This window comes from Puntigrus tetrazona, chromosome 11 (assembly GCF_018831695.1).
Source record: "Puntigrus tetrazona isolate hp1 chromosome 11, ASM1883169v1, whole genome shotgun sequence".
In the NCBI taxonomy this organism is placed as follows: Eukaryota; Metazoa; Chordata; class Actinopteri; order Cypriniformes; family Cyprinidae; genus Puntigrus; species Puntigrus tetrazona.
In genome coordinates, this window is record NC_056709.1 from 12,206,011 (window position 1) to 12,211,010 (window position 5,000).

Consider the following 5,000-nt stretch of genomic DNA (forward strand, 5'->3'; position numbering starts at 1 on the left):
TTAGTATAATGTGATGCTATGATGCAAAAACAATAAAAGCCATTACACGAGGCATTCGTTGCATCCAGTGGAGAGGCAGTTACTGATTTGTTTTTTTGTTTTGTTTTTTTACAGCGCCTATAAAAGCGTAACACAGTGTCTGCCTTTGTTATCGGAGAAATGAGTGGCGTTACCCTTCACCACTCAAAAATTGCATTTGAATAGTAGTTAGCAGATACTTTTAATAAAGCGTAACTTAGTTAAAGGTTGTGAGTCAGAAGCAACAGACTGTCCTTGCAGAGTTAGAATTGCTCCACTTGATTAAATATCTGCCAATGTACTAGTGTTGGCTATAGGTTTACTAAATTATAAACTATAAACTTGTAAAATGAATCAACATGAAAAATTTAACTGAACTTGGTTGAAACCAAATTACAAATTTTTTTTTTTTTACAAAGAAATAATTAAAACCATTAATAGTTTGCTTTTAATTTCGAAGAATTATAATAATAATAACTTATATTTTACAAAGAAATGGTTAAAAAAACATGAATAGTTTGTATAGTTAAAGGTTATGCTTGCATGCATGCTCGGGAGTTTCTGTTCTTAGCATGGTCAAAATAAAAGCTTTTATTGGCGCTTATTATATTTTGGCTGATGTATGGCAATCTATCAGCCAACTAATAAGTATTTACATTTTTTATTATATATTTAATAAGTTTAATATTTAATGAGTGTAATATCTTATCTGTTTCATCTTCTCCTCAGATTCTTTATCAGGATGCTGCAGTGATTTGAGGTGAAACATCTGGTCAAGATGATGTGGAGTTTGGAACCCGACCTGTACGAGTCAGGCCAACTGTTACAACAATACTTCCAAAGACTACTGCTACTCAGCCCGGATCCGCAGTACCGTGCTACAAGGCTTGCCCTTCGGAGGGGTTCCCACTGTCCTCGCTCTGGACTTTATGTGCTTCCTGGTAAGTGTTGTGTATGGGGAAAAATGTGCACCTCGATGTCTTTGAGCTCCATTTGTTGAAGAAGACAATAATAATTTGATATAAGCTGTATAAAATACCAGAGCACAGCAAAATGATTAAACTGTTCAACTATATTATGCATCTAGTGGCGACAATTGGCATTACGAGAGATGACAAGCTCAGCCTTTTCCTGTCTACATGCAGTCAGTTAACTCCATCTATTAATCATGCTTTGTTTAAAATAAGTTGGATCTAAATAATCTGCTGTGCTGTGCTATACTAATGGAACAGAATTTTAGAATGCTGACCCTGGCACCAATGGATTGACCCACAATTCTGGTTGTCTGGTCGGAGTTATATTTACATGACCTCTTCATGTGGAAAAATCAAGTGACCTTGCATTTTGATTGTACACGGCAGATAGAGCTGAAGCGAGTGGCTGTCAGAGCTGCGTAACATCAGTGGTTTAACCTACTAACTCTGTCAGCTTTCCTAACTTTCGGCACCTTGGCTGCCCTCTTGACCTACATTTCTCGCTGATGTCTTCAGTTGCGAGCTACACAACAGTGTAAGCGGCAAGCGAGTTCTTCATCTCTGCTCAGGTCAATATAAACCTGATTAAAAGCCCCAGACCACATCAGCAGAACAATTAAGCCCTGATTTATTCTCAGATTTACTAACTGCACTTTTCTTTTATTCAGTCTGGTCACTGTTGTCATTAAAAGGTCACAGTAAATGACTTGTCCAGTGTTGAACTTTCTTGTTCCAAACGCCAGATTAATCGGGATTTTCTAGTTATAGCGCCCCTATGGATGGAATTGGATGAAAATTAGTGCGTTCCTTGAATTGCCGTAATGTTCTTATGTACCAGATGTCATTAAGTTTAATCATTATGTTCAGAAGATACATTCATTAGTAGAGGTTGGCCATGCCCAAACTAATGAATGTATCTTCTGAACATAATGATTAAACTTAATGACATCTGTACATAAGAACATTACGGCAATTCAAGGAACGCACCAATTTTCATCAATTCCATCTTCATATGGAAAAAGTTCAATGTGTTTCATCTATCATTTAATTGGCTCATGCTTGCATGCTGAATGAATTAATAAATACAAATTCCTTAAATCATGTCCCTTTAAGAGTGCTTTTCACCCAAGTATGACTTTTACATTATTTTACAGACAATTTCATGTCACGGTAATGATTTATTTCACAATATGCTTGTAAACATTTGGCCTTGAGCACATTTCCTTTTATTACTGAATTTGTGTATTAGCTTGCCTTCTCTCTTTATCACATGACTGATTGTCTCTGTATCTCCACCTCTCAGGTTCTTCTTTTTGTCTTCTCCATCTTGCGGAAAGTGGCATGGGATTACGGCCGCCTGGCCCTGGTGACCCGATGCTGACAGGTAAGGATATATCATGAGTCAAAACTGCCTGATTGTTTATTATTTGTAGAAGATGTATGTAAGGTGTTTTACTTGTGAAATGCCAAGCTAAAGAAAACCGGGGTGAAAAGGAGAGCATTTCATGCTGGCTGTATTTGAATCCCATGTCTTTTAAAATGACAGGGTTTGGCAGATGTGGAGAAAATCCCCAGAATCCCTGTTCCACACTGTGAACTGAAATGACTGGCATCAGTGCACACCATTGTATCCAATCAATAAAGCCCTCTCATATTGTACCACTTATGGTGGCCAGAAGTGGCCAGTAATCGCTACAAACTTGATGTTTGAGTAGAATCACTCAGATTCACCATCACTTTCTGCTAACCACAGGTTTTAAGAACAAATCTGAGTCAACAGAAAGACCACCACCTCTGGTTAAAGATGAAATAGTTATCAAGAGTCTCATGGGATGAAATTTAGGTCTGTTTTTGGAGGAACTATAGTCTTGCAAAAAGTAACCTTTTCAGACCCAGGCCCATTGCTCTATTCATGCTAAATAAAGACAAACACAGCTCAACAACTCAAATTCTAGTCATATTTTGCAATCTTGAGGATCTAAATAAATGGCCACGGTTTGGTAGAACATGAACATTGTCCGAGAACTGAAATTCCTTGCTCAAAGTTGCAGATTCATAATGATTTCCTAGTTATAGCGCCCGCCTATGGACAGAATTGGATGAAAATTGGTGCATGTCCTCAAATTGTCCTGCTGTTCGTATGTCCCAAGTTTCATTAAGTTTGAGCATTGCTTTCAGAATTTACGTCCTTTAGTAGAAACAGGCCATGTCCAAATATTTTAGTTGACGTACGTGCCAAATGAATTAATGAATCACAATCCTTTAAATTATATTCTTTCAGGAGTGTCTCTTGATGACGCTAGTAGTTTTGGATCGTTATAAATCAGGTTCTGGTTTATAGAAATAGCAGTCACCCATCTGTACATCCCGCTTGACTATCCAGGTGCAGCTAAACGCACCAAAAACCTTCATGAGCTGCTGACATTTCTTTGGCAGAGAAGTGAGTGAATTTAAAACCGCTCACACAAGCCATCTGCTTCATGAAACAGTGTGTTTCATTATCTCTGAAACATATTTGCTGTGTTTCTGCTGCTGTCGGTGCACATCACCACTGTGTTTCTATTTTCACCCTGCTCTTCCTCCTCTTGCTTTTCTTTGTTTAGAGTTTTTTTTTTTTTTTTTTTCCCTTCCCTCGCCGGTGCGGAATGGAGCCAGAAATGTTCTCTCGTATCGTTTTCTTTTGAATCGATCATGTATTATTTGCTGCTTATTAAGGTTGCTGAAATAGACAGAGCTGCTGGCATTGTCTTTTTCAACTTGGTTGCATAAGTTCCACGTACATCATTTTAAAGACTGAGCTAGTAAGAGCTGCAGTTTAATCTGGTGATCACTAACCAGTAGCCTACCTTGAGTTTTGGGCAGTTATTGAGGGCTGTCTAAAAGTCTAACTACTTGATGCTTTGCTTCTTCCTGTAGTAGAATGGAAACAGGAAATAGAGCTTTGATGAGCTTCCTACTGGGTTCACGGGCAATTTTGCTTCTCCAGTCTTCCACAGTGTATATTCGACCATCACTCAGTCTCTCATTTCCGTCATCTATAACCAAAGGCAATTTAAAAAGGCGTTTATTGATGTGGTTTGTAGATCACAGTGTTTCTGGACCGCTGCGTGCTGCTGCTGACTGCACAGTGTACGTCTGTAATTACAGCGACACACTCCAGAGGAAAGACCCTTCAAATGGCTGATTCTGTGTTTCCTACGTGGATTGTACATTAAACACAAGACAGCAGTTTACGCTGTCGTGACTGATTTACACGCTGAAGTGACACCGCTTCAGTTTGGTGTGATTGAGAGATGTGTGTGTGTGAAACACTGATTATAAGCCTAAACTTCACAAAAAATAAGAACAAGTTCTTCAAATCTGATTGGCGAATCACAATGTTGTTGAAGGGTCAACAAAGATGTTAAATTCTGCAAATCAGGTTCTGAGCATGTGGATTGGGATTGGGACGTCATTTATATTTTGGGATTTCACTGTTACTTTGCGGTTTATTTAGTTTTTATTTAATATGTTAAAAAAATTGTTTTACGTAATGTGTATTTTATATTCATTACATTTTTTTGTATTATTTTAATTTATTTTTATTTTTATTTTTCCCTTTTTAGTTTATTTTTTATACATTTTTATACATCTTCATATATTATTAAAAATGTTTGTTTTAATTTTATATTTTATTTATTTTTTTTTTTTTTTAAATATGATATTATGTTTACTGCTTATTTTCCTTTTTTATTTTTTATAGATTAGGGTTTGTTTGAATACATTTTATTGATTTCTTCTGTGTTTATACTTTAGCTGAATGTATATTGGGAGACACTGATATGTGACACTGATAACTTGTCACCTAACGCTGCTCTATTTCCCCAGCTGAAGCTCTGACAGCTGCAGTCTTCAGAGATTCATTGATCTGAATGACTTCAAGCTTATTTTTCCTTCCTCTCTTGTTTATTTCTTTCCTTCCCAAGACAGAAGAGAAGATTCAGCGGTCTGGAGGAGCGCGGGAGTAGT

At 37.2% G+C, this 5,000-nt stretch overlaps 1 protein-coding gene and 1 pseudogene across 1 annotated transcript in view; both read left to right on the plus strand.

Moving 5' to 3' along the window:
- The window catches only part of LOC122353861 (G protein-coupled receptor 137Ba-like), a 1,117,577-nt gene that overhangs the window by 453,466 nt on the left and 659,111 nt on the right, over nt 1-5,000 (plus strand). The gene's annotated exons all lie outside the window — the stretch shown is intronic.
- Nucleotides 1-5,000, plus strand: part of LOC122354008 — a 29,224-nt pseudogene that overhangs the window by 535 nt on the left and 23,689 nt on the right.